A 22,351-nucleotide genomic window follows, 5' to 3' on the forward strand; every position below is an offset into this window, starting at 1 on the left:
GGAAATGAAGTTTGGTTAGGAATTAATCATCCCTGGTACGATACATAGAGATGGAATCTACTATGAGAAGATGTACCAATTTGGGATTGAACATGTAATCTTCAAATTTAAGAAATAGGGGAAAAGAGAAATATGTATCAGATAACACAAGCATCTCAAAATAGGTATGAAATAAAACTATCAAATACTATTAAAAATTCCTCATAAAAGGCAGTGAGATAATTCAGAAGAAAATAAAACAAAATAAAATAAAATAAATTGAGTAATATGAAATAAAAGATTAAACACCAAAGTAAAGTGTTGTGATACCTATGTTGAATTATGCATGGATATTAAAATTAAAAACTAAATGCATTAAGTAAAATTTATTGAAACACCGATACATAAAAAATAATAATAATCAAAGGAGTAATTAACCCAGAACTTCAATCATACAGATTAATTAACAAACATAGATATGCTATTCCATACTGTGTAACACATTCCAATCATGAAAACACACTCAAAATGAAATAAACGTAAACAAGCAGAACAATAGACCTCTTAACTGTCAGGTTTCAAGTGTCTTCAAACCATACAGCATGGGAGTAAACTAACATAAATCAATATCTATTAAACATAAATCTAACAACAAGAAATAAATTAATCAAATTTCTTGTTAAAAAAATTATAAAATAAAACATCCAAATCATAACAAATTATAAACATGATTAATACAATTTAAATGCAAACCAACTCAATAACATATCCTTTAACCATAAGGCATGAAATGCCTACGACATGGGAACAATTCAATATAAGCCTGTAACTACTGAATAAACATAATTATAGAAAATATTTAAACTAAGATTTTCACCTAAAACCTAAACTATTTAAAAAAATGATTAAAGCAAACAAATCATAATAAAAATATTCCTTATTTAAAATAAGTATAATGTTGCATGGCAATGAGACATAGTTTTTGAATGCAGAGTGTGAAGACGAGAAAGGATTGAAGCAAATATGTACTACTGGATGTGTTATTTTAGTGTGCATAAATAGTGGAGTACAAAGAGAAAAGCTGGACGTTTGTGAAACAAGATGTAATACGCAAGAAAGAAGACTAGTGGGTATGGTTTTGTGATATGTATGGATGATGAGCTGCATGGAAAGTGCTGAGTGCTCTAAGTGGATGAAGCGTATGGAAAAGGAAGACCCAGAATGATCTGGGACAAGGTGAGAAAGATTGATGCTGAACTACATAAAACAGATGACAAAGAAATGCAATGATTGGCTACATGCAGTGCGAGAGAGAACCAGCAAAGTATGGTAAAGAGAACACTGAAACAAGGTTAGTGATTGTGGCCAGGATGCTTTTGCTGCATTCATCCTGTCTCCATCACAATGATGACACTCTCCATTCCTCCTATCTTTTGAGAAAATCCTCTTCCTCTGGATTCTTTTTCATCTCATTGAGGGCATGACAACCCCTCTAATGCTGGTGTCATGATAAACAACACTCATTCTACTCAGTAAAGTGGTTGGCATCCAAAAGGGCATACAGCCAGAGAAACCAATGTAAAACTTGGAGGACTGAGTGGGACAGAGTCCTCTGTCTCCTCTAAGAGAGTAGTAATAATAATTAAGAACTGACTTGGAAGGCAGCTATATGCAAAATAAAACCAAAAAGGAAAATTTCAATTGCCACTAACTGTGGCTGAGGGTATATAGCACCTATATTGCTAGAAATAAGGGTTATAAAAATCTTTAGAGCCACAAGAAAGCACATTTCCATATACTGACAGGGGAGATAACTGCCTGATAGCAAGCTAGATCACTATCCAAGGATAGTCTTGTTAGAAAATTATAAACTCATCAGTATATATATACATATATATATATATATATATATATATATATATATATATATATATATATATATATATATGTATATATATATACACACACACACACACACACACACACACACACACACACACATACATCATCATTTTCATTTAACATCCATTGCCCATGCTGGCATGAGTTGGATGACCGGAGCTGGAAGGCTGCACCAGACTCCAGTCTGATTTGGCATGGTTTTCTATGGCTGCATGCCCTTCCTAATGCTAACCACTGTAATGGGTGCTTTTATGTGCATGGTTGCCATTTGTGTGACACCAGTATCTGTTATGACTGCGATTTTGCTTAGCCTGATGGGTCTTCTCAAGCACAGCATATCACTAAAGGTTTCAGCTATAGCTTATTTATGTCAGTAGCCAAGAATTCTGGAGAGCAATAGGTGATGAAATCATGAAAGATTTGAAGTTTTTTCCTTGCAAAATGTTGTCTAATGCATGGTGCAAGATCTGGAAAAGTTGGTGCAAGATCTGGTGAATATGGTGGATAATAGAGTACTTCCAAATCCACTTCCTGTAACTTTGTGCAATATGTGGTTGAGCATTGTCTTGCAAGAGAACTGGCCTGTCTCTATTGACCAATCTCGGTTGTTTAATTGCAAGTTCACTCATCATTTCACCAACTGGTTGATGTATACATCCATTGTAATTGACTTACGAGATCTCATGAAGCTGTAGTAGATGACACCATTGCTGGATCACCAAATGGACACCATTAGCTTTTTTGGTGAATATTCTTTTTTGGATTGTGTTTTGGCACTTCGTCTCTATCCAGACACCATGCAGAACACTTGCTATTGTTGAAAAGAATCCATTTTTCATGACACATAATAATATGATGACATCATTTAATACTCGTTCAGTTTGTGTGGTACCCACTTGTCCAACTTCTCTACCTTACCAATTTGTTTCAGATGGTCCAATACAGTTGGAATTAAAACATCAAACCTTGCTGCTAACTCACGCATACTTTGAGATGTATCCGCTTTCACTACAGTTTCCAGCTCATCATTATCCACCTTGGCTTCAGGTCAACCACTGGGCTGATTTTCAAGATTAAAGTTACCAGACCAGACCAGAACTTCTCAAACCATCGACATACAGTGTGCTCATTCATCACATCTTCCCCAAACATCTCATTGACATTTCAAGCTGTCTGGCATACATCAGTTCTATGTCAGAACTCATATTCATGAACAGCACAATTTTTTTTTGTCTATCCTTGGGCTCAAAAAAATTGATTTACAAAAGAAAACTCACAATATAAGGAGACACAATGAATTGCATTTCGAAAGTGATGATGTAACTCTTCAATGTTGTAAAGCAAAGAATTGTCAGGATAAAACAGTTAATGACTGTCAAATTTGGTGCATAAGAAAATTGAACATTTCATATATATACATAAATACACATATATATACATCATGATCATCATCATCGTTTAATGTCTGTTTTCCATGCTAGCATGGGTTTGACGATTTGACTGAGGACTGGTGAACTAGATGGCTACACCAGGCTCCAATCTGATTTGGCAGAGTTTCTACAGCTGGATGCCCTTCCTAACGCCAACCACTCAGAGAGTGTAGTGGGTGCTTTTACGTGCCACCGGCACGAAGGCCAGTCAGGAAGTACTGGCAACAGCCACGCTCGAAATGGTGTATTTTACGTGCCACCTGCACAGGAGCCAGTCCAGCGGTACTGGCAACGAACTCGCTCGAATGTCTTTTCACGTGCCACTGGCACAAGTGCGAGGAGGGCGACGTTGGTAATGATCATGCTCAAATGGTGCTATTTACGTGCCCCCGGCACGGAAGCCAGACAGCTGGTATTCTGGCAACGATCACGCTCGGACGGTGCTCTTAGTGATCTACTGGTGCAGGTGCCATCACGATTTCACTTTCGATTGCCCCAACAGGTCTTCGCAAACCGAGTTTAGTGTTGAATGAAGAGACGTTGGCATAGGTGCCAGTCTACAAATTTGGTTCGATTTTGATTTCACTTGCCTCAACAGGTCTTCGCAAGTGGAGTTTAGTGTCGAAAGAAGGAATGTTACACGTAAGTGGGCTGGCTACATCCCAGACAGAGGCCTTGGATTTTGGTCTCACTTGGCTTGCCGGGTCTTCTCACGCACAGCATATTTCCAAAGGTTCGGGTCACAAGTCATTGCCTCGGTGAGGCCTAATGTTTGGAGGTCGAGCCTTACCACCTCATCCCAGGTCTTCCTGAGTCTACCTCTTCCACAGGTTCCCTCAACTGCTAGGGTGTGGCACTTTTTCACACAGCTATCCTCATCCATTCTCGCCACATGTCCATACCAGCGCATTCGTCTCTCTTGCACACCACAACTGATGCTTCTTAGATTCAACTTTTCTCTCAAGATACTTACACTCTGTCGGGTATGCACACTGACATTACTCATCCATCGGAGCATACTGGCTTCATTCCTTGCGAGCTTATGCATGTCCTCAGCAGTCGCGGCCCATGTTTCACTGCCATGTAGCATGGCTGTTCGTATATATGCGTCATACAGTCTGCCTTTTACTCTGAGTGAGAGGCCCTCACCAGCAGAGGTAAGAACTCTCTAAACTTTGCCCAGGATATTCTTATTCTAGCAGCTACACTTTCAGCGCACCCTCCCCCCTACTAACTTGGTCACCTAGATAGCGGAAGCTATCAACTACGTCTAGTTTTTTTTCCCTGGAATGTGACAGAAGTTTTTTTCTGCACATTTTCAGTGTTTATTGCACCTGAACATCTGCCACATACAAAAACTAACTTCCTGGTTAACCTGCCTTTGATATTGCTGCACCTCTTATGTGTCCATAGCTTGCACTGAGTACATCTTATAGAGTTTCTACCTACACCTTTTCTACAGATTGAGCAGGGCCATCTACCTGAAAGGGATTGTGTTTTGTCTACCTTCCTACTTATTAGGACTTTGGTTTTAGCTATGTTGACTCTAAGGCCCTTCGATTCTAGTCCCTGCCTCAACGCCTGAAACTACTCTTCTAGTTTGGATAGTGACTCAGCAATTAGTGCAAGGTCATCAGCATAGAGGAGCTCCCAGGGGCATCTTGTCTTGAATCCCTCTGTTATTGCCTGGAGGACTATGATGAATTGGAGGGGGCTGAGGACAGAACGTTGGTGGACCCCTACCTCTACCCGGAATTCTTCACTGTACTCATTGCTAACCCTCACCTTACTGACAGCGTCTCTGTACATGGCTCGCACAGCTCTCACTAACCGTTCTTCTATCCCTAGTTTCTTCATTGACCACCAGATAAGGGATCGGAGGACCCCGTCGAAGGCTTTCTCCATGTCAACGAAAGCCAGGTACAGAGGTTTATCTTTGGCTAGGTATTTCTCCTGCAGCTGTCTTACCAGAAATATAGCATCAGTAGTGCTTTTTCCTGGAACGAACCCAAACTGCATCTCATCTAAACTGACTCTCTCCCTAATTAGTTGGGCTATGACTCTCTCCGTTACTTTCATTACCTGATCTAACAACTTGATACCTCTGTAATTATTTGTATCTAAAGCGTCACATTTACCTTTGTAGCAGTTGACTATGGTGCTGCTACACCAGTCATTGGGTATGACTCCTTCGTGTATCACCTGGTTAACAATATGGGTGACTAGGCTATAGCCAACACTGCCAGATATTTTGAGCATCTCTGCCATGATTCTTGATGGGTCGGGGGCTTTCCCGGTCTTCATACTATTAATTGCTTTATCTACCATGGTACTGTCAATTCGGATAGCTGGTCCTTCTGTTGGGTCGACATTCGGCAGACACTCTTTCTCCCATTCATTCTCTTTATTGAGCAATCTTTCGTAGTGGCGTCTCCAAGCCTCTTTCTCTGCAGCCTCGTTTAGTGCAAGTGAACCATCATCCATGCAAACACATTTCTCTCCCACGACATCACGATTCTCTCTCCTACACTGTCTTGCAACACGAAATACTTCAAGTCTTTGGTCCTCACGGCACAGAACATTGGCAAATCTTTTTCTTATCTGCTTCCCCTCTGGCTAAATAAACCTGTCTCCTAGCTTCCCTTCTAGCAGTCTGATACAATTCCCTGCTACCTCCGTTCTTCCAGTCCTTCCAAGCCTGTTTCTTTTGTCTAATAGCCCTGTCAACCACATTGTTCCACCACCACGTTACTTTGGGTCGAGAGGGGACTTTACTCCAGCCACAGATCTGGTCGGTGGCTCTCAGCAGGTTGTCCTGTAGAAACCTCCAGTTGTCTTCCATGTTGTATGATGCTATATCCCCTTCTATTTCGTCAAATGCTTCGAGTAACATGTCTCTAAATCTCTGACCATTTGCAGGATCTTTAAGCTTCCAAACCCTTCTCCTCCAAGTCGGTCTACTTCTGGGTATCCTTTTTGCCTTGATCCCGAAGTCGCTAACTACTAATCTGTGTTGAGGGGAACATTCTTCGCCAGGGAAGGTTTTGACATCTATAAGCCGCCCTCTTTCCCTATTTCTGGTGAGGATGTAGTCAATTTGGCTAGTGTCTGCCGGAACGGTAGGTGACTGGTAGGTTTCCTGAAGTTGATATTACAAACCATAAGATCGTTTGCATAACAGAACTCCAGTAGTCTGGTTCCCTTCTCATTGCGGGAACCGAAGCCATAGCCTCCATGAATGCCATGGAAGCCACCTGCATGACGTCCAACATGACCATTGAAATCACCAGCCACAAAGAGAAGGTCCTTGTCATTCGTCAATGAGACAGTTTGCAGGAGGGTGTCGTAGAATTGGTCTTTCTGTCCATCTGGTAGCCCCGGTTGAGGGGCATAGGCCGAGATGACGGTAGCTAGTCTATGATGATGCACTAGTTGGAAATTGAACTGGTTATATAGAGTTAGGGTCATGTAGGAAGCGAAGAGAGAGAGGGGGAGAGAGAAATAGTGATGCAGAGAGAGAGAGAGGGGAAGAGAGAAATAGTGATGCAGAGAGAGAGAGGGGTGAGAGAGAAATAGTGATGCAGAGAGAGAGAGAGAGAGAGAGAGAGAGAGGTACAGGGAACAGAACATCATGCTGGATAAGTTCTATATATATATATATATATGTATATACATATATATACATAAGTACACATATATATATACACATACATATATATACATACATATACATACATACATATATATACATACATATATATGCATACATACATGCACATACATACATCCACATATATATAAACATATACATATATATACATACATATATGCATATATACATGCACATACATACATCCACATATATATAAACATATACATATATATACATACATGTATCATCATCATCATCATCATCGTTTAACGTCCGCTTTCCATGCTAGCATGGGTTGGACGATTTGACTGAGGACTGGTGAAACCGGATGGCAACACCAGGCTCCAGTCTGATTTGGCAGAGTTTCTACAGCTGGATGCCCTTCCTAACGCCAACCACTCAGAGAGTGTAGTGGGTGCTTTTACGTGTCACCCGCACGAAAACGGCCACGCTCGAAATGGTGTCTTTTATGTGCCACCCGCACAAGCCAGTCCAGGGGCACTGGCAACGATCTCGCTCGAAAATCCTACAGGAGCCAGTCAGGCGGTACTGGCAACAGCCACGCTCAAAATGGTGCATCTCATGTGCCACCCGCACAAGAACCAGTCCAGGGGCACTGGCAACGATCTTACTTGGCTTGCCGGGTCTTCTCACGCACAGCCCATTTCCAAAGGTCTCGGTCCGTAGTCATCGCCTCGGTGAGGCCCAATGTACGAAGGTCTTGCCTCACCACCTCAGCCCAGGTCTTCCTGGGCCTACCTCTTCCACGGGTTCCCTCAACTGTTAGGGTGTGGCACTTTTTCACGCAGCTATCCTCCTCCATTCTCACCACATGTCCATACCAGCGCAATCGTCTCTCTTGCACGCCACAACTGATGCTTCTAATGTTCAGCTTTTCTCTCAAGATACTTACACTCTGACGGGTATTCACACACATATATACATATACATATATCTATACATACATGTACATACACATATATACATACATGTACATATACATATATACTTACACATATATATAGCACGACCTTCAAATGTTGGGCAATGACAAGCAACTGAGGCCTTTGGAGATATGCTGTGCTTGAGAAGATCTAACAAGCCAAGTGAGGCAGTAACTGTGACCTTTGCCAGTGTCGCATAACTGGCCCATTTAAGAGTACCCTTCAATCATTGGGCAATAAACTGTACTTGAGAAGACCTGTTGAGTCAAGTGAAATCAGTCATGGCCAATGCAAGTACCACCTGGCTGGTCCCATGCTGGTGGTATATAAAATTCACCATATGAACGTCTATCAACTACTACTAAATTCAAACCATGACAGAGGAGGTGGCCTTGAAGTCAACAATTTTAAACTAATGGAGACAACACTCACATATTGCCTGAGGAAACACAACTAGATCTCATTATGCAAACAAACAGTTGCATAATCAAATACCTGTATTCTTGGAGAACTACATTGTGTGGAAACAATTGTAGTGATTAAAAAATAACTGTTCAACTGTACTCCTTTTTGTTGAGTCCAATTTCTTCAAGTTTATATATATACATATATACAATGGGCTCCTTTCAGCTTTCATCTACCAAATCCACTCACAAGGCTTTGGTCGGCTTGAGACTATATTAGAAGACACTTACCCAAAGTTTTATGTAGTGGGACTGAACCGAAAACCATGTGTTTGGTAAGCAAGCTTCTTACCACTCAGCCATCATTTAATTTTGATTCTTAGCTCATTTCAGTCTTATTCTATCTCAATTTAGCTTTATACAAGTTAATACTAATAGTATTTCAAGTTTATTTTCATTCTTAATTCAGTGTTCATTTGGTTCATTTGGTACTTTAAATTGCTGTACACAAGAAGACCTGCCCACCACAACAGACTTGAGATCCTAAATCCAGAGTGCCAAATGAAAAGCATTTGTGCTAGTACCATGTAAAAGCTCTGGTGATGATGTCACATAAAAAAGCATGCAGTGTACTCTGTAAAGTGGTTGACATTAGAAAGGGCATCCAGTTTGTAGAAACCAAACCAAAATGGACTATGGAACCTAGTGTTGCCCCTGGCCTTGCCAGTTTCTGTCAAGCCATCCAATCCATGTCAGTATGGAAAATGGATGTGAAATGTTGATGATGATGATGATGATGATTTTAAATATCTGTTTCCTTTTCATACATCCATTTTAGTCATTCATTTTCTATTTCTTCTTAGCCCACCTGTCCCTATGAACTCCATATCTTTTGTGTTTTAGCATATCAAAGTCAAATGTCATTAGCAATTATGCTATTCCCAAGTACCATTTTCCCCCTATACCCCATATTGTGATTCCTTGCATGTGTCCTTTTTCCTTATCTACTTCACCCACCACCACCCCACGGTGCTGGTGGTGGTAGTTAAGCCAGGAGCTGTCCATTCCTTCTTTGCATTTTTCACAACTCATCACTATCAGCGTTACCACAATTATTAATACAACTCCTCGTGTTATCTTAATTCTGTCTTTATTAATGTATTTTGTAAGGTGGTGAACTGGTGGAATCAGCACGCCAGACAAAATAGTTAGTGGCATTCCATCATCTTTACATTCTCAGTTCAAATGTTGCCAAGGCTGACTTCACCTTTCATTCTTTCAGGGTCAATGAAATAAGTACCATTCTGAGTGCTGGAGTTGATGTAATGAATTAGACTCTCCCACAAAATTTCAGGCCTTGTGCCTATAAGAGAAAGGATTATTTAAGTTGTTTGATTCTACCTATTTTATGTTGTTGCATGTCATTTAATGTTATTGTATGTGAGTCCTTGTGGCTAATAAAAGAATTTATTATTATTATTATTATTATTATTATTATTATTATTATTATTGTTATTATTATAAAGTCGACTTTACCTTTCATCCTTTCAGGTCTGATAAGTACTGGTTGAGCACTGAGATCAGTGTTAGGGCTTGATTGTAATAGGGGGTCATTGTGTCAAAAATATCCTTAAGGATTTGTTAAAAATCCTTCTACTGGCACCCCTTTACAAGGTTTTCAAACACTATAGGCTGTGTTGATGTATGACAGTCTTTGATTTGTGGTTGGGTCTGTAAGAACCTGTGCCTAAATTGAGCATTATGTCTAAGAAATTTATGATGGTTAGGTTGGTCCATATAGTATCCCTAAGACCTAGTGAATTAAGAAAGTGAACCAAGTCTTTTCTAAATCTGTTCGGTGTATGCCTATTTATGCCTCTAAGGATGGTTTAAAGTGTCTTTGCTGTTTAGGCCAAAGTGGATTGACAGGAATTTCTTCACAAGGGTAGTATAAGGTTGCAAATATAAGGTAGTATAAGGTTGCAGATATCCACTCTGTCAAATTCTGCCATTGAAGGAGTAATGTTATAACACCACATTGTATATATGGCAATTAAAAGAGGACAAACACCATGCAGTATCAACTGGAATTTGCTAGAATGACCTGGATCATGCCTGAATGGAAGTAAATGTTGCAGGCTTTGTTTGGTGGAAAGGAGGATCATTCTAAAACAAATTCATATTATCCAGGTGATTTTCTGAACTCAAAATGCGAACTAGTTGGATGCTGCTCTCATGAGTAAAAATTCATTTTGTCTGTGCGATCATTCCAATTTTGGACTAGAGAAAAATGCTCATGTACAACTGACATGGCTCAACCATAGCTGATATCAGTCCTTGGGAAGTAGCTCGTCTTTCCTCTCCAGAAAATGTTTTGTTCTGGTTCTTTTTACGAACACCACGCCTACAGTGCTCTATAAATGTCTTCAGTATAAAAGGGGCTACATGTTTCTGATCACCATGTCTGAAGATATCAATATTGTCAGGTGCAATAGTCAGCGTGAAACTGATAGTAACTTTGTGACCAGCTATATGCCTTAACCAGTAATATACTGATCACCAACATTATATATTTTTATGCATGCATGTGTACACACAATAATAATTAAATGCTTAAATCAATTGTTCACTTGCATTGACCAAGTAGCCCCATATCCATGATTATATGCATCCACTCTGCTGCACCTCAATACTTCTTCCATGAACTCTTCAAGGCTGTTGAATCCAAAACTTTCCATGAGAGGTTCGTTCTTTACAGTGGGCAAGAAAAGGACCCAAGAATTTGTAACATTCAGTAAATATGTGAGTGCTTTATTAATAGTTCAGTCCCACTGCGCGGCACCTTGGGCAAGTGTCTTCTACTATAGCCTCGGGCCGACCAAAGCTTTGTGAGTGGATTTGGTAGACGGAAACTGAAAGAAGCCCGTTGTATATATGTATATATATATATATATATATATATATATATATATGTATGTATGTGTGTGTATGTGTTTGTGTGAGTTTGTCCCCACCAACATCACTCGACAACCGATGCTGATGTGTTTTGCGTCCCCGTAACTTAGCAGTTCGGCAAAAGAGACCGATAGAATAAGTACTAGGCTTCCAAAGAATAAGTCCTGGGGTCGATTTGCTCGACAAAAGGCAGTGCTCCAGCATGGCCGCAGTCAAATGACTGAAACAAGTAAAAGAGTAAAAGAGTGAATCCTTCCCATGTATTTTGTTTATCTCTTAGATAGTTATTTTGTTTGAATAGGTCTCATGGATTTTGCAGAGGATATAGGTTCCTCTTCTCAGAAAACAGGCTCCCTTTACAGGAAATAGATTTCTCTTCACCAGAAAGGGGTTCACCTTCATGACAGATGGGATAGCTTTCATACAAGAATAAGAGATGGATTCTTCTTTAATGGAGAGGGTCACCCTCTTAACATATAACATAAATAATAGAAGTGAAAGTGGAACACAGAGGTAACAATTATTCCCATGTTAATAAATTGTTCCTGTGTTCACTCAGCATAACATCCAAACTGCTGCCTAAGAGGCTGAAGGATGTTGGGATTTAGACACACATTGTAAACCTGCAGAAAAGTGCTATTCTGTATTCTGCTAGAATGCTAAGCAACATTCTTGAGACTTGAGGAGAATTGTCACTAAACTTCAGGATAGCATCCCTGTTAATTAAATTAGCATGTAATAACTTTTGAATGATAGTAATGATGATAGTTTCAAATTTTGGCACAAGGCCAACAGTTTTGAAGCTGGTGGGTAAGTCAGTTACATCAACTCCCCTGCTCAACTGGTTCTTATGTTATCAACCCCGAAAGAATGAAAGGCAAAGTTGGCCTCAGCAGAATTTGAACTCGGAACATAAGCATGGTTAAAATGCTATGAAGTATTTTGTCTGGTGTGTTAATGATTCAACCAGTTTGATGTTTTAATGATAATAAAAATAATAATGGCTTCTAATTTAGGCACATGGCTAGCTATTTAGCAGGAGGGTTAAACTAATTTCCCCGATCCATGTAATCACTTGTGCTGACCCTGAAACGATGAAAGGCAAAGTCAACCTTGGTGGAATTTGAACTCAGAATGTAAAGATAATCAAATCATTGCCAGGCATTTTGCCAGGGGTGCTGACAATTCTCCTCCACCTTTAATATAAATTAAAATAATAATAATAATAATCCTTTCTACTGTAGGCATAAGGCCTGAAGTTTTGGGGGAGGGGACTAGTCAATTACATCGACCCCAGTATTTCACTGGTACTTAATTTATTGACCCTGAAAGGATGAAAGGCAAAGTTGACCTCAACAGAATTTGAACTCAGAACATAAAGATGAATGAAATGTCGTTAATCATTTCACCCAGCATGCTAACGATTCTGCCAGTTCGCTGCCTTTAATACCAACAATAATAATAATCCTTGGGGTGCAAGGCCTGGAATTTGTGGGGAGGAGGATAGTGGTGCACATTAACCCCCTATACTTAACTGGTACTTGTTTTATTGACCCTGAATGGATGAAAGGTAAAGTTGACCTTGGCAGAATTTAAACTCAGAACCTAAAGACATGAAATGCTGCTAAGTATTTTGTCCACTGTGCTAACAATTCTACCAGTTCACCACCTTGATAATAACAATAATAATAATAATAAATGTACTGATGCAGTACCAGGCAGTGGCTCTCATGGCTTTTGATCTTAATTGATTGGAAGTGTTATCTTGTATATGTTTTGTCTTGGTATAAAAAGATGGGCTACAGCCAATATTCCCCTCAGTACTACAAATTTGCTTGTCAGTTGTTTGACCTTAACCAGTTGAGCATGTCCCTTGGTGGCTGACGATATGTGCATCTCTGATCATGAGTAGAAGTAGTGGGGGAGCATCATAGTCATGTGTCGAGAGGAATTCTTTGGGGTTTGAATAATTCACCTTTGGAAACATGGGTGTTTTGCTCAACATCCTTAAACAAACCTTATTCAGGGATCTTTTGAGCAGGATGGGCTACTCGACCTGAAGAAAATTCTAACTGGGCCCCACCTGCAAGGTAATGCGCTGTTTATTTTGATATGAGATCACCATGTCGCGCACATATGGTTGTGATGCATGTGCCTGGTGTACCCTTATCAGACGGGTAGTCATGATGGGTATAACGGGCTTCATATATTTTACCCCAGTGTCACTTTGATGGCATGCACTGCTCTCACTCAATAATAATAATAATAATGATAATGATAATAATAATAATAATAATAATAATAATAATAATAATAACAACAACAACACTAATAATAATAATAATAATAATAATAATAATAATAATAATAATAATAATCTATTTCTCTTTTAAGTCACATAGCCATTTATAAAGAAATAGGAGAAAAAGTATAGAGTGGTTTGATTTATTTATAACTGGTGCTTCTTTTAATGATTATGGTATGAATTGAACACAAAACAATGTGGACCTAAACTATCTTGCCTTTTCATTATTGCAAAGGCAAAATACTTCTGTAATCCATCATCATAATTTTTGTTGTTGTTCTGTAGTAAAGTGAGTGGTTTTGATCACTGATCATGAAGTCACTCTCTGTGTCCACAAATATTCAGCACATATTATAAGATTCAAGTTGTACCAAGGAGAACTGCTCTCTGAAGTATCACAAAGTTAATTGCTATGCTGATCACAGAAATACACATGGCAATATTATCAGACAGAATACATAGCAATCCAAATATAAAGGCTATCATTATTATATTTCTACAGTTTTAAAGCTCTTTTATTTACCATTTCTGCTCCTGGTATCAATCTATAATTTTTTTTCTCTCATGCAAGTTCTCATATCTTTCTCTGGCACTACAACATTCACTTTCAAATGCTTTAGTTTCTTGTCTGCCTGGATTTTCATTTCCCATAAACTATTCACCTGTTCATTTTTGACAGTTTTCATTGGTCTGTGTGCATTCCACTTTCTTGAATCTTGCAGATTATGTTTTACACAAGTCCTATGTATAACTGATGTAATTTTGTCATGTCTATCAGTTTTTGTATTGTTTCTGTACTAGGTTCTTATACTGTGATAGTATTTGAACTCACATGTTGTGAGTTCAAATATCACCAAGGTCAACTTTACCATTTATCCTTTTGGGATCAATAAAATAGAGACCAGTCAAGTACTGGAGTACTACGTCTGGTTTGTTCACTCTACATGGGTATCGTCCATGCATCGGTTTTTCTATCCATTCTTCTTTGCTCTTCTTCTTTGCTCTTCTTCTTTGCTTGTTTTTTCATCTCTTCCTTAACTCTTTTAGCAAACTGGGTTACTTTCTCACTCGCCTTCATCCTAGGTTCCTCCGTCATCAGTTGTTTCTTAAACTGTACAGATTCTTTGTATACAGAGTATAGCTTCTTTACTTTATCATGCTGGTGCACAAGCTTCATTAGAGGATCTTTTGACAGCTCAAGATAAGTATTTAATCCTACAGTGGTGGTTTTGTAAGATAATTCTAATTGAGTTAGTCCTCTTCCTCCCATGTTTCTCAGTAAATAAATCCTGTTCACGTCTGCTTTTGGGTGGTTCATTCGAACCATGGTTAGTAGTTTTCTGGTCTTGGAGTCTAGCTTTTTTATTTCACTTATTTGCCAGATCATCATCATCATCATCATCATCATCATCACCACCACCACCACCACCACCACCACCACCACCACCACCACCACCACCATCATCATCATCATCATCATCATCATCATCATCATCATCATCATCATCATCATCATCACCATCACCATCATCATCATCATCATCATCATCATCATCATCATCATCATCATCATCATCACCATCATCATCATCATCATCATCTATTGCAGTAAGGTCAAGTGTATTAATCTGTCAAGTGGTTAGCTGAAGGGAGGAGTGAAAAATGAGAGAAAAAGTGTGTGAGAGAGGGGTTAATGACATGAGGTAGAGAGAAATTTATAGTCATTATATGGTTAAAAAGTCAGTTGAAGGAAGTGATATAGAGAAAGAGAGTTAGAAACACAATGTTTAGCAGAGGGGGATGTTCTGGTAGTGAGGTTAAAGAAAGGCAAACAGAGAGAGAGAGAAAGGGGAAGTTATATTAAGAGTGAGAGGCAGAGAAAGTGAGAGAGTGTAGTGAGTCACTGTCAGCTGATGCATTACACTGTCACATGGTTAGTGGAAATAAGAAGTGAAGAGGAAGCAAGAAATGATAATAATGTAGGCTGTGTGGTAAGTAGCTTGCTTACGAACCACATGGTTCCGGGCTCAGTCCCACTGCGTGGCACCTTGGGCAAGTGTCTTCTACTATAGCCTCGGGCTGACCAAAGCCTTGTGAGTGGATGTGGTAGACGGAAACTGAAAGAAGCTCGTCTGATATATGCATATATACATATATGTATATGTGTGTATATGTTTGTGTGTCTGTGTTTGTCCCCCACAACATCACTTGACAACCGATGGTGGTGTGTTTACATTCCCGTAACTTAGCGGTTTGGCAAAACAGACCGATAGAATAAGTACTAGGCTTACGAAGAATAAGTCCCGGGGTCAATTTGTTTGACTAAAAGGCGGTGCTCTAGCATGGCCGCAATCAAATGACTGAAACACGTAAAAGAGTAAGAGAGGGGAATGTCATGGTTAGAAAGTTTGTTGAAGTAAGAGGTAGTGAGAAAGAGAGAGAGAAATATAAGTGTTTAGCAGAGGCAAATTTTAGACATCATACGATATATTATTTTGTCTGGTGTGGTAATGATTCTGTCAGCCTGCCACCTTAGTAAATAATAATAATAATAATGATTTCAAATTTTGGCACAAGGCCAGCAATTTCAGAGGTTAAGTTGATTATATGGATCTAAGTTTTCAACTGGTACTTATTTTATCGAACCTGAAAGGAAAAAAGTAAAGTCAACTTCATCAGAATTTGAACTCAGAACATGAAGATGGATGAAATGTTGCTAAGCATTTTGTCTAGCATGCTAACAATTTGGCCAGCTTACTGCCTTAGATAATGATTATAATAATAATAATAATAAATAATTGCCCGGATGCAGTACCAGGCAGTGGCTCTCATGGCTTCTGATCTTATGCCCGGATGCAGTACCAGGCAGTGGCTCTCATGACTTCTGATCTTATGCCTGGATGCAGTACCAGGCAGTGGCTCTCATGGCTTCTGATCTTATGCCTGGATGCAGTACCAGGCAGTGGCTCTCATGACTTCTGATCTTAACTGACTGGAAGTGTTATCATGTACATTATTTTGTCTTGGTATAAAAAGATGGGCTACAGCAAATATTCTACTTAATACCACAGATTTGCTTGTCAGTTGTTTGACCTTAACCAGTTGAGCATGTCCCTTGGTGGCTGACGATATGTGCATCTCTGATCATGAGCAGAAGTAGTAGGGGAGCATCATAGTCATGTGTTGAGAGGAATTCTTTGGGGTTTGAATAATTCACCTTTGGAAACATGGGTGTTTTGCTCAACATCCTTAAACAAACCTTATTCAGGGACCTTTTGAGCAGGCTGGGCTACTCGACCTGAAGAAAATTCTAACTGGGCCCCATCTGCGAGGTCATGCACTGTTTATCTTGATATGAGATCACCATGTTGCGTACATATGGTTGTGATGCATGTGCCTGGTGTACCCTTATCAGACGGGTAGTCATGATGGGTATAATGGGCTTCATATATTTTACCCCAGTGTCACTTTGATGGCATGCATTGCTCTCTCATGTTTTCAAATTTTTCCACAAGGGAGGGGATGAGTTGATTAAATTGTAGCCAGTGTTTCACTGGTACTTAATTTATCAACTCCAAAAGGATGAAAGGCAAAGTCAACCTCAGTGGAATTTGAACTCAGAATGTGAAGACAGATGAAATACCGCCAAGCATTTTGCCCGGCATGCTTGCGATTTTTCCATGTCACCACTTTAATAATAATAATAATAATAATAATAATAATAATAATAGTAATAATAATGATACCCCTTTCTACTATAGACACAAGGTCTGAAATTTTTGGTAGGGATCCAGTCAATTACATCAACCCTAGTGCTGTTATTGGTCTTGAATTGACTAAACCTATCCCTAAAATTTGTGGCCATGTGCCAATTTTACAGTCAGTGTTATAAATCTCTTCTTTTGTAAACAGAACAAATGTGGTAGCAGTAGTTAGAATAAAGGTTAATCCTTATAAATCTTTTGATGCATTGTTTCAATTATAAAAGACATTATGAAAATTTGCTTTGCTTGAAACTGCCAATTCTCAAAGGAAATCATTATATTTCTAATGTCTTCAGACCTAATTGAAAGAAATTGAAACTATTTTTCCTTTTTTTTTTTTCACTAGCCAAAGACTACATTATATAATTAGATTATGTTTTTATTATTGTTATTGTTGATATTGTTATTATCATTGTTATTATTGGCAGCGAGCTGGCAGAATTATTAGAATGCTTTGCGGCATTTTGTCTGTCCTTACATTCTGAATTCAAATTCTGCCAAGGTCGACTTTACCTTTCGTTCTTTTGGGGTTGATAAAATAAGTACCAGTGAAGCACTGGAGGTGGTGGTCGTGCACCAAAATTTTAAATCATAAAGGTGGAGATCTAACAGAATCAATAGTGCATTGGACAAGGGGCTTATTGACATTCTTGCCAACTCCTTATGTGTTAAATTCAAATCCCTCTAGGTTATATTTACCTTTTTATCCTTTTGAAGTCAATAAAATGAGTACCAGTTGAGCATGGGGATTTATGTAATCAACTTACCCCCCCCCCCCCCCTCCACTAAAACTGATAATCTTGAGACAAAATTAGAAATAATCATCATTATTAATGTGACAAGCAGTCAGTATTGCTGGTGTTGCACAAAATGCCTAGTGCAGTGATTCCCAACATAGAGCATACACCCCACTGATGGGGGACTGGGAAAATTGTGTGGAGCATGGGATCTAAACTTATCCTTTTTTTTCTAATGGGATATGGAGTCAAAATCTTTTTTTTTTTTACACAGTAAACATACAATACCTATATTCAGCCTAGCCAAACCAATCTCCCCAGCCAAGTATACTGTGTGAAGACTTTTTGCTACAGTACAGGGCTGTTCTAATGCCCTAGTGTGTATATTTCTTTAAAGAAAGTATATGATTATGAAATATTAACAATAAAGTTGTATTTTTTACTAACCTCTGGTGGGGCACACATTTTTCTGGAAATTATAGTGGGACCTGGGGAAAAATTGGTTAGGGAACCTAATGGCTTGTCTTCAAACTCTTTGCATTCTGAGCACTAATTTTGCTTTTCATTCTTCTGTCAAGTACTGGGGTCAACTGTATCAACTAACATTCTCCTCTTAAAATTGGTGGCCTTGTGTCAATATCAGAAACTATCCCAGCTCCAGATGTTCTGATTTCAAATCTGGCCAAAATTAACTTTGCTTTCATTCCTCAACATTAGTCTAGTACTGGGGTCGATGTAACTGAGTAGCCTCTAACCCCAAATTTTAGGCCTGGTATCTATAGTAGAAACTATTATTAATGTTATTATAAAAGTCTACATTATATAATTGCATAAATAAAAATTCTTCTGTTCATGCAGCCACACTTGCGCCTTCTCATGATTATTATTATTGTTGTTGTATATTGGGTTTTGTTTTGTGTTTATACAAGTTGACTCCAAGTCTCTTGGAGACCTCAAGAGACAATAAGTTAGAAGTTCAAGTTGGTGTTATGATTTGATTTGTACAAAGTATAGTTCTAGAGAATGTCTGTCAAAACAAGAAAATTTTGTTTTAAAAGTAGTTTGGTGATATGATAAGTGAGAGCTTATGATAACAGTAAAAAGTGTTTGCTATTATGTTAATTTAAAAGTACTTTTGATATGTTTACAGATTTAAATGTTTTTGGAACTACATAGGCAATATTTTTCATGGGATATATGCAGTTCTCATGAGCACCATTTTAAAATTTTCTTCCAGTTTTGGGTTTCCTGGAATCTGAGATTGGTAACAACCAGCCCCTTTTGCTATCATTCCTAGGGCACCTATGACAACAGGTAGTGTTCTAGCTTTGAGATTTCACATTTTTGCAGTTTCTATTTCAAGATCTTTATAATACTTGCTCAGTTTTTGGTAGGCCTTGACAGATACATTTATGTCAATTGAGACAGTCATATCAATGAGGAGGCATGGTTTTTGTCTGAAATCATCATCAGTTAACATCTGTTGTCCATGCCAACATAGGTCGGACAGCTTGCCCAGTATTGGCAAGCTGAGGAACTGCACCAGACTCTAGTCTGATTTGATATGATTTCTATGGCTGGATACCCTTTCTAATGCTGACCACTTCATTACTGAAATGATATAAGCATGTTGTATTAAATGGATGAACCGATGTAGACTTCAGACTGTGTTGTCTAAGTGGTAGCAATAATAGCCTGTTCCCATAGTACCATTCGTTGCAATTTGTTGGAATGAAAACCATTTGGAACACACTGTTTATTATGAAAGATATCTTAAATCCTCAGCAAATATTCAACTATTTTCTTTTTAGTTTCAGTATCAAAGTCTTCTTTGTAAGCAAAGATGAAGCCTATACAAATATTCTCTTCAGCTATTGATTACAAACCGAAATATTGCATGTACATTAACCTATTAAGTTATGGTGTCTAAGACCCAACCATGTTAGTTAGAGACCATGTCCATAATATGGCCTTGTGTGCCTGGACGCTGCATGCAGAATTGTTTTCGTTTGGGAGCTGGGTTGTCCTCACAATAATCACACACTGTTTATGTGAAGGAGTGCATGATTGAGTCACAATTATTGATTCCCAACCATGTCGGCAACCCAACATCACATGACCCAACCATGTTTGTTAGAGACCATGTGCTTAATGTGACCTTGCATACACCAATGCTGCATGTAGAATTGTTTTCATTTGGGAGCTGAGTCGTCCTCACAATGGTTGCATGCTGTTTACACGAAGGAGCGCTCAGTTGAGCCACACCTATTGATCCCAAGCTGAAATACCACGTGACAATGTTGTTTTCAAGTACTTCCTTGCCACTCTGCCACCTTACCACATCATTTCTTTCATATAGATTTCTCTCCTGTGGTGCTGTTGAGCACGTCCACAGGCTTAATTTATCACATAGATGTAGTTCCTACGTCTGTTGGTTGTTCAGCATGGCAGCTGCAAGGGAGAGTATATCCATTGATGGCTTCTTGGTGCATTCAAAAATCACATAATCCCCACTCACTTTTCTATGACAAGGTTAGGGCCTGGAATCTTCCAAATAGATACATGGCATGTCACTTAGTCAAATTAACCCTTCATTTACTCCACAAATGTTTTGTTATCAGAGTTGCACTTCCCCATATCACATGTTTCAATTTAACTGTGCCATATTTACAAACTATATCATTTAGATCCTGAGCAACACCGGGTGTGTCTGCTAGTATATATATAAAATGAACTTATTGTATATAGTACTCAAATGCACTACAATTCAACAGAAAAAAAGTAATTAAAACTACATGAACAGTACATGGAATATGCACAGGAAATGAACAGTAAAAACGCCTTAAAAAGGTGAAGAGCATCAGGTGTATTGTTGACGAATTTCAGGAAGCATGAAAGTTTAGAAGGATGTTGTGTTTCAAAAGTTAACAACTGAGGCAGATAGTTTACTCCATGCTTCAGCAATTCTGAGCATGAAAAAATGGTTCCAAAAGTCATGGGTGCTGTGTTGTTTTTTTTTGATTTTGTAAGCATGTCCATGAGTGTTAGACATGGAATTAAAAAAAATGCCCAAGTTTATTGTTGGAAAACTGGTGGATAATCTTGAAGGTGTCTACCAGGTCAGTTGCCAGACGTCGGAACTTTAATGTGTCCATGCCCAGAGAAGCAAGACCTTCAGAGTATGGTGGATGCCTGATGGCAAGTATTCATCTGGTTGCACGTTTCTGAACAGTTTCCAGGAGATTTATATGCTGAGCAAGACAGGGGTTCCAGACTGGTGATACAAACACTAAGTGTGGATGTACCACAGTGATAAACAGCTTTAAATAGATAGCTGGAGAGCAGCTGACAAATATCTTACTGAGTGATGCTAAGACACCTTCAGCCTTCTTGACAATCTTCAAGATTTAGTTTGTCCAACACAGATCATCGTTGACAATAATACCCAGGTCACGTTCCCTAACAGACTTCTTAAGATTGATATTGTTGAGGGAGTAAGTAAAAGCTGAGTTTTCCTCCCAAAATGCTTGATGACACACTTGTCCACAGCCAGCTTGAGTTGTCAGTTGGTAATCCATTGCTGCATTGTATCAAGTCTGATTGCAGGAAAGATCTCTAGCACATAGGATCTGTTCTTTTTATCTCAAGGTACAACTTTTTGTCATCTGCATATTTCAACACTGTAACATCTTCAAGTTGGCATCTATATCATTAATATATGCAACAAACAACAGGGATCCAAGAGCAGATCTCTTTTCAATTAAGAATGGACTTCAAGCTAATTATAGAGATCGTCTTTCACACCAATTGAAGAGAGTTTTATCATGAGTCATTTGTGTGACACAGAATTCAAGGATTTAGTAAAGTCAAGATAGATAGCATTCATCCATGGGCCACCATTGGTAATGTCTTCAAGAAACTCAATGAATTGGTTACAGCAGCTGGAATTAGGGATAAATCCAAATTGTGAGGGTTGAATAAGGCTGTGAGAATTCCTGAAGTTCCAGAGTGTTTCTCTGATACAAAACTTCCATCAGTTTGGCAATGTAGCTAGTAAGAGTGGTTAGATAGCAGTTGACAGGTGAGGTGTGATCACACTTTCTGAACAGGGGAACGACACTGGCAATTTTACACTGCTCTGGAGTGAAACAGTTATTAAGGTAGAATTGGAAGAAGAATGAAAGAATCTTTCATGTTTGAAAAGTAAATAAGTAACACCATCAAAACTAGGAGAAGCATAGTTGCACTTATCTTTGAGGTGGCATTGCAGCATTGCAGG

Source organism: Octopus bimaculoides, chromosome 28, assembly GCF_046866305.1.
Source record: "Octopus bimaculoides isolate indiv1 chromosome 28, ASM4686630v1, whole genome shotgun sequence".
Classification (NCBI taxonomy): Eukaryota; Metazoa; Mollusca; class Cephalopoda; order Octopoda; family Octopodidae; genus Octopus; species Octopus bimaculoides.